The 15,795-nt window shown below is 41.4% G+C and overlaps 1 long non-coding RNA gene across 1 annotated transcript; it reads right to left on the reverse strand.

Moving 5' to 3' along the window:
- Window positions 1-289: 289 nt before the first annotated feature.
- On the reverse strand, window positions 290-7,957 carry LOC115128691 (uncharacterized). The gene is made up of 2 exons (XR_010463833.1): window positions 7,869-7,957; window positions 290-488 (listed from the first exon to the last, which is right to left on the reverse strand). It is a non-coding gene; the product is annotated as an uncharacterized LOC115128691 (long non-coding RNA).
- Between the last annotated feature and the right edge of the window lie 7,838 nt (window positions 7,958-15,795).

Here is a 15,795-nt window from a genome sequence, read left to right on the forward strand (position 1 = left end):
TATTTCGACATTTCACATTCTTAAAATAAAGTGGTGATCCTAACTGACCTAAGACAGGGCATTCTTACTAGGATTCAATGTCAGGAATTGTGAAAAACTTAGTTTAAATGTACTTGGCTAAGGTGTATGTAAAGTTCTGACTTCAACTGTTAATTCTTCAAGAATCAATGGGTACATCTGATTCGTTTATAAGTATAAAAATGGATGTAACCACTTCAGATTGCCCCTTTAACACTACCTATACAATTCATTTAATTGTGGTTCATCCTGCCATATAAAAACAAAGTCATTTTGCATAGGACATATATTTAATTCTAATCAGCAGAACAAGATTCACATCATTCAGAAAATCTGAGCATTAAGCCAACACATTTCACTCAGTGGAACACCATCCTTGCAGAGATCACATCTTCTATTCAGGTTGCAGTATAAATACAAACAAGAAATATCCCAGGTCTCCTTCCGGACAGCCGGCCACCAACAGCACACTGCAAAAGGAGAACAGAGGAGTGTCAACTTCAGCACATATAAACCAATTTGTAAGTCGCTCTGGATAAGAGCGTCTGCTAAATTACTTAAATGTAAATGTAAATGTAATATAGCAATCAGGCCATATGAAATGTTGTAAATCCAAATGTGACAAGGTTATGAACACTCTGACCAAAATAGAAACACTACCAATATACAAGCTTGTCCCCATCACTGCTTGCGAGCATCATTTAATAAATCACATTTAATCCAATTGATCTCCTTTAAGTCAATCCAAGAGAAAAAAATCCCTGCACCACCAAAGGTTATTTTCTCTTATCCATAAACAAACACTACAGCTGTTGACATCAGCAGCTTGATCAACTTCAGCAGAAAAAAGGCAGAAAATGCTAACTTACAGGGGACACTGCAAAACATGCAGAAGTTAGGGGCCTTATCCACAAAGCATCTCAGAGTAGAAAATGTGTTAGTTATAGAACTGTCATTCTCATTAAAAGCAGGTCTAAAAAGCGGTAGATCTGTTCCATGAGCGCGATTTCTATACTTCCCTTAAGTTTCATTTTTGCATCTTTTACTTTTGTACACCAGCTTCAAAAACAGCTGAAAATACTATATTTGTGGTTATTGAAAATATATTTCACAGCGGTTTAGACAGTTTAGATGGTTCAATGACTACCTATGCTTGTTTTGTCAAAGTGAAATTAGGCAAACAGGAAATGGCAGATGGATTTCGGAATATTGTACCTTTAACTTTATTTTAATGTAGATAAAAATGACCGAGGAGTGTTTACTACTGATTAGGGTTGGATCGAAATTCACAGATTTGGTACCTGGAGGAAAATGTGGGAGGGTCATTAAATTTCAGTCAACTGGAGGGTTTAGTATTTTTTTTAAATCTAGTCCAGGGGAGTGTCATGTAATTCGTAATTGATGAAATGTATATTTCTCAGTGCTTTAGAATGTATTGCTTATTAGAAGATGAGATAGATAGACAGATGTACTATTTATCGATGTGTGCTCAATGCCGCCCCTCATCTCTGATTCTCCACCGGGCAGGCAATATCAAGTGAGCCTACAGGCTTATTTAGTGTGGTCTAAATCAAATGAGAAATAGCCTACAGGCTACGAAGTGCATGTGCGGAGAAGCACAGAGCAAAGTTATATTTCTAAGATAGCTGCTTGGATGGTGTAAATAAAACTAGTCTGCACTACACACTGCAATGGATATTCCAAACCTGAGCCTGGACTGCTCTGGCGGATCAAATCTAATTTTATTAGTCACATGCGCCGAATACAACAGGTAGACCTTACAGAGAAACACTTACAAGACCCTAACCGAACAGTGCAGTTTAAAAAAATACAGATAAGAGATTAAAGTAATAAGTAATTAAAGAGCAGCAGTAAAAATTAAACAGCATGATCATTACACAGGTGCACCTTGTGCTGGGGACAATTTAAGGCTACTCAAATGTGCAGTTCTGTCACGCCACAGATGTCTCAAGTTGAGGGAGTATGCAATTGGGCATGCTGACTGCAGGAATGTCCACCAGAGCTGTTACCAGATAATTTAATGTTCATTGCTCTACCATAAGTAGCCTCCAACGTCTTTTTAGAAAATTTGGCAGTACGTCTAACCGGCCTCACAGACCATGTGTATTGTGTTGTGTGGGCAAGCGGTTTGCTGATGTCAACGTTGCGAACAGAGTGCCGTATGGCGGCGTACAGACAACGAACACAATTTTATTTTATCAATGGCAATTGGAATGAACAGAGATAGCGTGACCAAATCCTGAGGCCCATTGTCGTGCCATTCACCCGCCGCATTCACCTAATGTTTCAGCATGATAATGCACGCCCTCATTTCGCAAGGATCTGTACACAATTCCTGGAAGCAGAAAATGTCCCAGTTATTACATGGCCTGCATACTCACCAGACAATTGACCCATTAAGCATGTTTGAGATGCTCTGGATCGACGTGTAAGAAAGCGTGTTCCAGTTCCCGACAATATCCAGCAACTTCGCACAGCCATTGAAGAGGAGTCGGAAAAAAATCCACAGGACACAATCAACTGCCTGATCAACTATGCGAAGGAGGGCTGACCCCAATTAGTAGACTGGTCAATTGTTTGATCGATATGCTGTTGGTCGTGGCCTGTGCATTTTTAGTCGAGCAGTTGCATATACAGTACCAGTCAAAAGTTTGGACACACCTACTAATTCAGGGGTTTTCTTTATTTTTACATTGTAGAATAATAGTAAAGACATCAAAACTATGAAACAACACATATGGAATCATGTATTAAACAAAACAAAAAAAGTGTTAAACAAATCAAAATATATTTAATATTTTAGATTCTTCAAAGTAGCCACCCTTTGCCCTGATGACAGCTTTGCACACTCTTGGCATTCTCTCAGCCAGCTTCATGAGCTAGTCACCTGGAATGCATTTCTTTACTTCTTAATGCGTTTGAGCCAATTAGTTGTGTTGTGACAAGGTATACAGAAGATAGCCCTATTTGGTAAAAGAACAAGTTCATATTATAGCAAGAACAGCTCAAAAAAGCAGAGAAACAACAGTCCATCATTACTTTAAGACATGAAGTTCAGTCAATACGGAACATTTCAAGTGCAGTTGCAAAAACCAAAAAAAACTTGCTTGGGCTATGAAACATGAGCAATGGACATCTGTCTTTTGGTCTGATGATTTTTGGTTCCAACTGCCGTGTCTTTGTGAGACGCAGAGTAGGTGAACGGATGATATCCGCATTTGTGGTTCCCACCATGAAGCATGGAGGTGGTGGTGCTTTGCTGGTGACACTGTCAGAGATTTATTTAGAATTCAAGGCACACTTATACAGCATGGCTTCCACAGCATTCTACAGCGATACGCCATCCCATCTGGTTTGCGCTTGGTGGGACTATCATTAATTTTTCAACAGGACAATGACCCAACACACCTCCAGGCTGTGTAAGGGCTATTTGACCAAGAAGGAGGGTGATGGAGTGCTGCATCAGATGAATTGGCCACAATCATCCGACCTCAACCGAACTGAGATGGTTTGGGATGAGTTGGACTGCAGAGTGAAGGAAAAGCAGGTAACAAGTGCTCAGCATATTTGAGAACTCCTTCAAGACTGTTGGAAAAGCATGAGGTGAAACTGGTTGAGAGAATGCCAAGAGTGTACAAAGCTGTCATCAAGGCAAAGGGTGGCTACTTTGAAGAATCTCAAATATGTTTTGATCTGTTTAACACTTTTTTGGTTACTACATGATTCCATGTGTTATTTCATAGTTTTGATGTCTTCACTATTATTCGACAATGTAGAAAATAGGAAAACAAGGAAAACCCCTTAAATGAGTACGTGTCCAAACTTTTTACTGGTACTGTATGTAAATGTGATTTGACTTTTTTATTTCTAATAAATTAGCATCAATTTCTAAAAACCTGTTTTTGCTTTGTCATTATGGGGTATTGTGTGTAGATTGATAAGGAAAAAGAATCATCAATTTTAGAATAAGGCTATAACGTAACAAAATGTGGAAGAAATCAAGGGGTCTGAATACTTTCCGAATGCACTGTATATACCAACTAGACTGACTGATGGGGGGGGGGGGGGGGGTTGCTGTGTTGATGCCACCATGTCTCCATCTTGGCAATCACCCACCACTGTTAAAAAAAACGTGGGAGCTATATAAATGCATGTAATAATGTCTACATTCGTTTGTGCAATATTAATTGTATTACAGGCTTAATGCATACTTTTAAATTATATTGTGAGATTATTTTTCTTCCTTTTAGTATAACTTGGAGACTACTAATGCTGCTGTCCCCACTACAACAACAAAAATACATGAAAACTTTGTCCATGTAATAATTCATTAAAATACTGTAGAATTCCATTAATTCCTATGCTCCCACTGTGGAGTGTCATATGGCCTACCAGTGGCTTCAAAGCCTCTAAATGGCCAATACGTTGAATCAGCAATCCGGAGTTTATATACAGTGCCTTCTGAAAGTTCAGACTCCTTGACTTTTTTCTGCATTATGTAAGGTTACAGCCTTATTCTAAAATGTATAACTTTTTTTTATCCCCCTCAATCTACACACAATTAGCCCATAATGACAGAGCAAAAAAAGTTTTTTTGATAATTTATTAAAAACTAAAATTAATCTTACATAAGTATTCAGAACCTTTACTCAGTACTTTGTTGAAGCACCTTTGGCAGCGATTACAGCATTGAGTCTTTTTGGGTATGATGCTACAAGCTTGGCACACCTGTATTTGGGGAGTTTCTCCCATTCTTCTTTGCAGATCCTCTCAAGCTCTGAAGGGTGGATGAGGAGCATTGCTGCCCAGCTATTTTCAGGGTCTCTTCAGAGATGTTCGATCGGGTTCAAGTCCGGGCTCTGGCTAGGCCACTTAAGAACATTGAGATTTGTCCCAAAGCCACTCCTGTGTTGTCTTGGCTGTGTGCTTATGGTCATTTTCCTGTTGGAAGGTGAACCTTCACCCCAGTCTGAGGTCCTGAGCGCTCTGGAGCAGGTTTTTAATCAAGGATCTCTCTGTACTTTATTCCGTTCATCTTTGCCTCAGACCTGACTAGTCTCCCAGTCCCTGCCGCTGAAAAACATCCCCACAGCATGATGCTGCCACCACCATGCTTCACCGTAGGGAAGGTGCCTGGTTTCCTCAAGATGTGACGCTTGGCATTCCGGCCAAAGTGTTCCATCTTGGTTTAATCAGACCAAAGAATCTTGTTACTCATGGTCAGAGTCCTTTAGGTGCCTTTTGGCAAACTCCAAGTGGGCTGTCATGTGCCTTTTACTGAGGAGTGGCTTCCATCTGGCCACTCAACCATAAAGACCTGATTGGTGGAGTGCTGCAAAGAAGGTTGTCCTTCTGGAAGGTTCTCCCATCTCCACAGAGGAACACTAGAGCTCTGTCAGAGCGACCATGACCAAGACCCTCCACCAATTGCACAGTTTGGCCGGGTGGCCAGCTCTAAGAAGAGTCTTGGTGGTTCCAAACTTTTTCCATTTAAAAATGATGGAGGCCACTTTGTGCTTGGGGACCGTCAATGCTGCAGAACTGTCATGTTCAATCAATTGAATTTACCACAGGTGGACTGCAATCAAGTTGTAGAAACATCAAGGATGATCAATGGAAACAGGATGCACCTGAGCTCAATTTCGAGTCTCATAGCAAAAAAAATATATATATATATACACATTTGCAAACATGTCTAAAAACCTGTTTACACTTTGTCATTATGGGCTAGTGTGTGTAGATTGCTGAGGATTTTTTAAAATTCCATTTTAGAATAAGGCTGTAACGTAACAAAATGTGGGAAAAAATCTAAGGGTCTGAATACTTTCCGAAGGCACTGTTCATCATTGGTTATTCCCCATCATTTGCAACTTGGTCAATGAGCGTCATCACCAGCTTTCCTTTGTTGTACCTTACTCAAACTGTTGTGATTACCAGTTGAGAAAGTTTTGATTTATTCCTGGCTCAGTTTGTGTCTGAGCAGTGTCTTAACATCATCCTAAAACCTACACAGAGTTTTTCTTATCTGAAAACTGTCTTTAACAGGATTTCTAGGACATTTGAGCCATTTTGAGGATACGGGACACATCTCGGGCAGAATGTTATTTTCACAACATAGGCACTACAAGTGAGGCTAAATTATGCGTCACGACATGCAAGATCAATAGACATATTTGAGACTCACCCACCACTTATTATATGGAGTTATATTAAATCTTGAATCCAAGCACCCTCATACAATCCTTATGTGCCTCGATGAGATCTGTGCAACTTTCTTCACCCTTCTCAATTATGCTGAAACAGAGGAAATTGTCATCAGCAACTGCATCAGTGGAAGCTCCTCAGAGAAGGAAGGGGAGGACCATCCTCCTCAGTGAATTTCATAAAAATGGTAAAACATTGAAAAAGATATCCTTTTTAGATAAAACTATACTAAATATATTAACGTTACCAAATAATTTATTAAAATACACTGTTTTGCAATGAAGGTCTACAGTAGCCTCAACAGCACTCTGTAGGGTAGCACCATGGTGTAGCCGGAGGACAGCTAGCTTCCGTTCTCCTCTGGATACATTGACTTCAATACAAAACCTAGGAGGCTATTGGTTCTTACCCCCCTCCATAGACTTACACAGTAATTATGACAACTTCCAGAGGGCGTCCTCCAACCAATCAGAGCTCTTGTAGCATGAACTGACATGTTGTCCACCCAATCAAAGGATCAGAGAATAAATCTAGTACTGAAAGCATAAGCTACAGCTAGCTAGCACTGCAATGCACAAAATGTGGTGAGTAATTGACTCAAAGAGAGAGAGAAAGACCATTTGAAGAGTTAACAAATGTGTTTCTTCAAAAATGAAGGAGTTTTTTTTATCACTTTCAGTTTCACTTACTTAGCTAGCAAATGCCATGTTAGATAGCTGGCTATGACTATCCAAAACAACACTGGAAGTATGCCAAGTAGAGCTGTTCTTGGTTTTATTTATTGCCACCGGGGCCCGCCAGTGCAATTGTTTACTGACTATACACTAACGTTACTGCATGATTGTTGAGCGTTTAGTAACGCATTAGGTCTATTAGCTATGTTGACTAGGACGTTACTTTAGCTAAAATGGGGACAACGATGTAGGCTGTGCGTAGCGGTTATGAAATGGTTTGGCTTGTAAAGGTTTTTTCACCTGGTCACATACAGATGATGTGTTGTTCATTGAAGTTCACAAACGAAGGGAAAAGGTGAGAGGAGTAGAGTATATAGAGGCAAGAATGAATACAACTTGGCTGCTATGAAAGTGAACTTTGTTTATGCGTGATCACGGGTGTATTCATTCCTCTGATTCTTTTGGAAAAAAAATCTTAAACGGAAGAAAACGAAACAGGGATAAAAATACTAATTTGTCCAATAGAAACTCTTGTTTGCAACTGTTGGACTAGAGATTACACCCTAGATAATCTAGAAGCAGGCAAGAGTGTGCAAGGTGGTATTTAATGTGTCACTGTCTGTCCATGTGTCACTATCATCTCAAATTTCTCTCTCAACCGGTGTACATTGTAAACTTTCCTTCATAAGCCAGGTTGTAGCAACCTCATAATGGGTATAGGGAACATTTGACTATCATGTTACATTGAACTGGGTGAATGGAATATGAAAGACAGTCATCCAACATGATGTAATAGAAATAAGGCCATGCTCATGTAAAAACAAAATCGTCCTCCCTCATCATAAACGGCACAGACCGCCACTGAACTGCATACTACAGAGAAGACAGTCCACGAGAAACGTTCGCTTTACAAGTATAATGCCATTCAAGTTCCAATACATGTAAGCCTACCAAACATCCCTGACTTTCTTCGTCTCAGGGCACGCACAACAGGGTTTCAGTGGTTTCTTCTCTGTGCCCTCAATGGCCCTCAATGGCCCGACGCTGGCAGCAGACATGGAGGACATTTTTCAGGCTGTAAAATAAACAGTGTAAGCGATTAGCTGCATGGCATCATCATAAAACGGTCAATGTTATCTCATATCCTTGGAACGTCACTACCCTTAACCATAATAAACGCCAACTTCAAAATTGGGTATGGATGTCCCAAGGATCCCGGATATAACGGACCATCATAGAACGCAGAGTGAAAATGGAGCCAACTTTACACGAGAAGATACTCTGCTACATGTGTTACAAAGTGACAGTTCTCAATATATTTGCTAGCTTCCCAAATTGATGGCAACATTGTGATTGATTGTAGGTAGTTATTTAACTAAAGACAAACAGTTTCCTATAGCTGATGTCACATTATAGGTAACTTAATATCTCGTAGAAATTCCATTTGCAAAACCAAAACCACACCATCTGCTAGAACCAAAACTATATGTCTTGGCTAGTTATCTAGCTAACGTTAGCTTACATACAAAGCTATATTTTAGAAAAACATTAGCTTGTAATACTGTATGTCAAGATCACTCGTATTGAATTATTTAAGAACAGTGCACAATTAAACATTCAGTAGAGAAGATATTTAACAACACACTAGCAAAAATAATCCTTATGTAACATACTTAGCTAGCTAGCTGTTATGCCTTCATGCGCATGGACGCCGATTTATGTGTCCTTCCTTATACAACACGGTGTAGCCAGTTATGTTTTTGATGGTTACGCTAAGATTTCTGGGACATTAAGTTTTAATTTCCAAGCTGCAACAAATTGACAAGTGTAGGTCATTCCAATCATTTTTGCTTCTACCAGGGGCGCAACTTTCACGGGGGGAGGGGGGCATGATGCCCCCACATTCTGAAATTGCATATTTGTCCCCCCAGTTTTATCATTACACTGTGATACACAACGCAACACCGGTGTGCTTTAGGACCATCCAATTTTATTGATCACATACACATATTTAGCAGATGCTACTGTGGGTGTAGCGAAATGCTTGTGTTCCTAGCTCCAACAGTGCAGTAGTATCTAACAATTCACAGCAATACACATACATCTAAAGTAAAATAATGGAATTAGGAAATATATAAATATTAGGAAGAGCAATGTCAGAGTGGCATTGACTAAAATACAGTAGAATAGAATACAGTAAACTGTAGCGACCAGCACAGACAGCTGTGTGTTATGTGTTAGGCTAGTAGGTGTTTGTGTTGTACTTACCAGTACCCAGAGTTCAACCTGCTATCTGCCAATCACGGGAATGCCTGGAATGTTCTGATGCCGGGCATCCTGGCGGTGGCGGAGTGGCGTGGAGGGGGGTTGGGCAGGGGGATGGAGCATTGGCAGTTAAGACCAGGTTAAGCCTTTGTTCTCTCTCACGTCTGGCCTTCACAAGAGAAGGTCACGGGTTGGCTTGTGTGTTATCTTTCATTTATTTGGTGTGGGCTACGGCCAAACAGTATCCTGTGTAAAGTTGGGTTAATAAACCGTCAATTAGTAAACTCAAACCTCTGTCTGGACAATTTTTCCTTTATGATCTAGTCAGGTCATTACAATACATATGAAATGAGTAAAGCAGCACGGTATGTAAACATTATTAAAGTGACTAGTGAGCCATTATTAAAGTGACCAGTTATTCCATGTCTACATACAGTGGGGCAAAAAAGTATTTAGTCAGCCACCAATTGTGCAAGTTCTCCCACTTAAAAAGATGAGAGAGGCCTGTAATTTTCATCATAGGTACACTTCAACTATGACAGACAAAATGAGAAGAAAAAAAATCCAGAAAATCACATTGTAGGATTTTTTATGAATTTATTTGCAAATTATGGTGGAAAATAAGTATTTGGTCACCTACAAACAAGCAAGATGTCTGGCTCTCACAGACCTGTAACTTCTTCTTTAAGAGGCTCCTCTGTCCTCCCCTCGTTACCTGTATTAATGGCACCTGTTTGAACTTGTTATCAGTATAAAAGACACCTGTCCACAACCTCAAACAGTCACACTCCAAACTCCACTATGGCCAAGACCAAAGAGCTGTCAAAGGACACCAGAAACAAAATTGTAGACCTGCACCAGGCTGGGAAGACTGAATCTGCAATAGGTAAGCAGCTTGGTTTGAAGAAATCAACTGTGGGAGCAATTATTAGGAAATGGAAGACATACAAGACCACTGATAATCTCCCTCGATCTGGGGCTCTACGCAAGATCTCACCCCGTGGGGTCAAAATGATCACAAGAACGGTGAGCAAAAATCCCAGAACCACACGGGGGGGGACCTAGTGAATGACCTGCAGAGAGCTGGGACCAAAGTAACAAAGCCTACCATCAGTAACACACTACGCCGCCAGGGACTCAAATCCTGCAGTGCCAGACGTGTCCCCCTGCTTAAGCCAGTACATGTCCAGGCCCATCTGAAGTTTGCTAGAGGGCATTTGGATGATCCAGAAGAAGATTGGGAGAATGTCATATGGTCAGATGAAACCAAAATATAACTTTTTGGTAAAATCTCAACTCGTCGTGTTTGGAGGACAAAGAATGCTGAGTTGCATCCAAAGAACACCATACCTACTGTGAAGCATGGGGGTGGAAACATCATGCTTTGGGGCTGTTTTTCTGCAAAGGGACCAGGACGACTGAGGAAAGAATGAATGGGGCCATGTTTTGTGAGATTTTGAGTGAAAATCTCCTTCCATCAGCAAGGGCATTGAAGATGAAACGTGGCTGGGTCTTTCAGCATGACAATGATCTCAAACACACTGCCCGGGCAACGAAGGAGTGGCTTCGTAAGAAGCATTTCAAGGTCCTGGAGTGGCCTAGCCAGTCTCCAGATCTCAACCAGTCTGTGACAACAATTTATTCCCTCTGTGCAGCAAACACTGGACAAGCAAGAAACTATTTTAAAGCAATCTGACAAACCTCTGAAGTTAATTTACAAATTGTATTAAGTGTTGATAGAGGCTTTTCCCGATGGCACAAAAATGTGAGGAAGACCTGGGAGATGCTATTGATGATGATGAATGGATACAGATATGATAGAATGCCCAGCCATGTTCATATAATCTCAGACATAAATTACTGCAGTTTAAGACCACTCATAGAACATACTATATGCCAGTGAAACTGAATGTCATGCACTCAGAATTGTTATTCTTCTGCTGGAGGTGTAAAACACAAAAGGGGCCATATTTGCATATTTTATGGTCTTGTGAACTCTGGCTGAATTCTGGCAAAGTCTTTCAAAGAGTTCTGGCAAAGAGTTATTTTATCTACATTTACATTTACATTTAAGTCATTTAGCAGACGCTCTTATCCAGAGCGACTTACAAATTGGTGCTTTCACCTTATGACATCCAGTGGAACAGCCACTTTACAATAGTGCATCTAGGTCTTTTAAGGGGGGAGGGGGAGAAGGATTACTTTATCCTATCCTAGGTATTCCTTAAAGAGGTGGGGTTTCAGGTGTCTCCGGAAGGTGGTGATTGACTCCGCTGTCCTGGCGTCGTGAGGGAGTTTGTTCCACCATTGGGGGGCCAGAGCAGCGAACAGTTTTGACTGGGCTGAGCGGGAACTGTACTTCCTCAGTGGTAGGGAGGCGAGCAGGCCAGAGGTGGATGAACGCAGTGCCCTTGTTTGGGTGTAGGGCCTGATCAGAGCCTGGAGGTAGTGAGGTGCCGTTCCCCTCACAGCTCCGTAGGCAAGCACCATGGTCTTGTAGCGGATGCGAGCTTCAACTGGAAGCCAGTGGAGAGAGCGGAGGAGCGGGGTGACGTGAGAGAACTTGGGAAGGTTGAACACCAGACGGGCTGCGGCGTTCTGGATGAGTTGTAGGGGTTTAATGGCACAGGCAGGGAGCCCAGCCAACAGCGAGTTGCAGTAATCCAGACGGGAGATGACAAGTGCCTGGATTAGGACCTGCGCCGCTTCCTGTGTGAGGCAGGGTCGTACTCTGCGGATGTTGTAGAGCATGAACCTACAGGAACGGGCCACCGCCTTGATGTTATTTGAGAACGACAGGGTGTTGTCCAGGATCACGCCAAGGTTCTTAGCGCTCTGGGACGAGGATACAATGGAGTTGTCAACCGTGATGGCGAGATCATGGAACGGGCAGTCCTTCCCGGGAGGAAGAGCAGCTCCGTCTTGCCGAGGTTCAGCTTGAGGTGATGATCCGTCATCCACACTGATATGTCTGCCAGACATGCAGAGATGCGATTCGCCACCTGGTCGTCAGAAGGGGGAAAGGAGAAGATTAATTGTGTGTCGTCTGCATAGCAATGATAGGAGAGACCATGTGAGGTTATGACAGAGCCAAGTGACTTGGTGTATAGCGAGAATAGGAGAGGGCCTAGAACAGAGCCCTGGGGGACACCAGTGGTGAGCACGTGGTGAGGAGACGGTTCTCGCCACGCCACCTGGTAGGAGCGACCTGTCAGGTAGGACGCAATCCAAGCGTGGGCCGCGCCGGAGATGCCCAACTCGGAGAGGGTGGAGAGGAGGATCTGATGGTTCACAGTATCGAAGGCAGCCGATAGGTCTAGAAGGATGAGAGCAGAGGAGAGAGAGTTAGCTTTAGCAGTGCGGAGCGCCTCCGTGATACAGAGAAGAGCAGTCTCAGTTGAATGACTAGTCTTGAAACCTGACTGATTTGGATCAAGAAGGTCATTCTGAGAGAGATAGCGGGAGAGCTGGCCAAGGACGGCACGTTCAAGAGTTTTGGAGAGAAAAGAAAGAAGGGATACTGGTCTGTAGTTGTTGACATCGGAGGGATCGAGTGTAGGTTTTTTCAGAAGGGGTGCAACTCTCGCTCTCTTGAAGACGGGAGGGACGTAGCCAGCGGTCAGGGATGAGTTGATGAGCGAGGTGAGGTAAGGGAGAAGGTCACCGGAGATGGTCTGGAGAAGAGAGGAGGGGATAGGGTCAAGCATGTCCTAAGATTCTCCCTTCTCCCTGTTTTTGTTTGCTTGGAAATGTTGATAGTGGAGACTGTTAGGCAATCCTTAGCTGCTGGGCTGCTCATTCCTGGCCCTGGGGGTCTGCCGCACTGTTGGTTGTCACTCTGGCCTTGGCCTAACACACCTGAAACCAATAATGAATGTTTCACTAAGATCCTAAAGCTGAGTGAGGTGTGTTGGGTTGGGGCGCTGCATGGCAATGGACCCCTAGGGGCAAGACGGGATGACCCAGCTATATTGTGTGCAAGTAAAAAGAGGTCTACAGTACTATTAGGCTTATGATAGGAATTACACTGAAAAAAATATAGTTATGTCATCAATCCCTTAAACATATTTAATAATGATCTCTTACTTAGCTTGATGAATGTGGGCATTTTTGCTTACTTTTTGTTGTTCTAAATAGAGATGGCTAGAAGGGCCATGGGTCATATTAGATTGTCTATAAATGCAGGAAATTAGCTCTAGATGCCCCCAAAAATGGGAGGACCCCCAGACCTCCCCACCAAGTTGTCCCCTCACGTGTTGTTTTTAATGATTATAGATAATTTAATCTAATGTCCATGTTTTTACCTGGCGTGTGTGATTCTACAACTTGTTGGATGCATTTGCTATTTGTTTTAGTTGTGTTTCAGATTATGTTGTGCCCAATAGAAATTAATGGTAAATAATGTATTGTGTCATTTTGTAGTCACTTTTATTCTAAATAAGAATATATGTTTCTAAACACTTCTACATTAATGTGAATGCTACCATGATTACGGATAGTCCTCAATGAATCGTGAATATTGATGAGTGAGAAAATTAAACGCACAAATATCATACCCCCAAGACATGTAAGACATGCAAACCTCTCACCATTACAATAACGGTAATTTTGCATTTTTGGGGTGGTATGATATTTATGCCTCTGTAATTATCATTTTTTAAATGTTACCTTTATTTAACTAGGCGAGTCAGTAAAGAACAAATTCTTATTTTCAATGACTGACTAGGAACAGTGAGTTAACTGCCTGTACAAGGGCAGAACGACAGATTTGTACCTTGTCAGCTCAGGGGTTTGAACTTGCAACCTTCCGGTTTCTAGTCCAATGCTCTAACCACTGGGCTACGCTGCCACCCCTTAAGAAGCTGTACAGAAGGCCTCTGTCATTCAACTGTATTAGAGCAGAATTGTGGCGTGTCAGTGGAATGAACCTATCACATTTTGACTTGCAATAGGTGGGACCTATAAATTATTTTTTTTAAGTGATAACACGTCACTCATTAAAGCACAAGAGAAAATAAGTGGTGCAAGCAGTAGTTTCCCATACTAAAGCTAGTAACGTTTTTAGTTAACCTTTATTTTTATCAGGGAGTAATACTGAGACCAAGGTCTCTTTTACAGATGAGCCCTGAATTACATGAATTACAGAAAATACACAAACGCAGGCAGGAAGAAAAACATGGTCATAAAAAAATTTAAAAAATTCATCAGTAGTAAGGTCCTCAAATCAGCTTTCTGAATTGCCCTGAGTGCACCAAAACATACATTTAAAAACATTTTGAAGATAGTTCCACAAATAAAGTGCAAAAAACCTAATAGCTGATTTACCTAATTCAGTAGAGATCAAAGGAATTGCAGGAGTTAGCCATCCATGTGATACTTGTATGTCTAAAGTTTAGTAAAGATGTTAGGTACAGGGGGACTTTTTGTAAAATGACTTTATAAATTAAAACATAGCAATGTATCAACCTACTTGCCATCAGAGGGCCAACCAACTTTCTGATAGAGAATGCAGGGATGAGTACTAAAATTGTCACCTGTAATAAAAACTGCATTTAACGGCTTTAATGAAGTGGCACCTGTGTTCAAATAGATGGTGTCGCCATTGTCAAGGACCGATAAGAACGTCGCCTAAATAATATGTTTTCTACTATTTAGCAATAAGCCAGACCTATTTCTATAGAAGAAGCCTGTTTTCATTCCCAGCTTGATAACTCATCAATACGCTTTTTAAAAGCCACCTTCAAAGAAAATCACATTTCTTTGTCCATTAAAAGAACATAAAATTGATCAGAAATACAGTGTGGACATTGTAAATAACTATTGTAGCTGGAAATGGCTGATTCTTTATGGAACATCTACATAGGCGTACAGAGGTCCATTATCAGCAACCATCACTCCTGTGTTCCAATGGCACATTGTGTTAGCTAATACAAGTTTATAATTTTAAAAAGGCTAATTGATTATTAGAAAACACTTTTGTAATTATGTTAGCACAGCTGAAAACTGTTCTGATTAAAGAAGCAATACAACTGTCCTTCTTTAGACGAGTTGAGTATCTGGAGCATCTGCATTTGTGAGTTCGATTACAGGCTCAAAATGGCCAGAAACAAAGACCTTTCTTCTGAAACTCTTTAGTATATTCTTGTTCTGAGAAATGAAGGCTATTCCATGCGAGAAATTGCCAAGAAACTGAAGATCTCGTACAATGTTGTATATTACAATAATGTATACCTTTCTAAAATTATCCGCAACCATTGTTGCAATCCCTTTTACCAGTCTGTTCAACCTCTCTTTCGTATCGTCCGAGATCCCTAAAGATTGGAAAGCTGCTGCGGTCATCCCCCTCTTCAAAGGGGGTGACACTCTAGACCCAAACTGTTATAGACCTATATCCATCCTGCCCTGCCTATCTAAAGTCTTCAAAAGCCAAGTTAATAAACAGATCACTGACCATTTCGAATCCCACATTACCTTCTCCACAGTGCAATCCGGTTTCCGAGCTGGTCATGGGTGAACCTCAGCCATGCTCAAGGTCGGGCCAATTGAGGTAGTATGTACTGTATGTGTGCCATTCAGATGGTGAATGGCACACACATACAAAAGAAAGACAACA

Source organism: Oncorhynchus nerka, linkage group LG1 (genome assembly GCF_034236695.1).
Source record: "Oncorhynchus nerka isolate Pitt River linkage group LG1, Oner_Uvic_2.0, whole genome shotgun sequence".
Taxonomy (NCBI): domain Eukaryota; kingdom Metazoa; phylum Chordata; class Actinopteri; order Salmoniformes; family Salmonidae; genus Oncorhynchus; species Oncorhynchus nerka.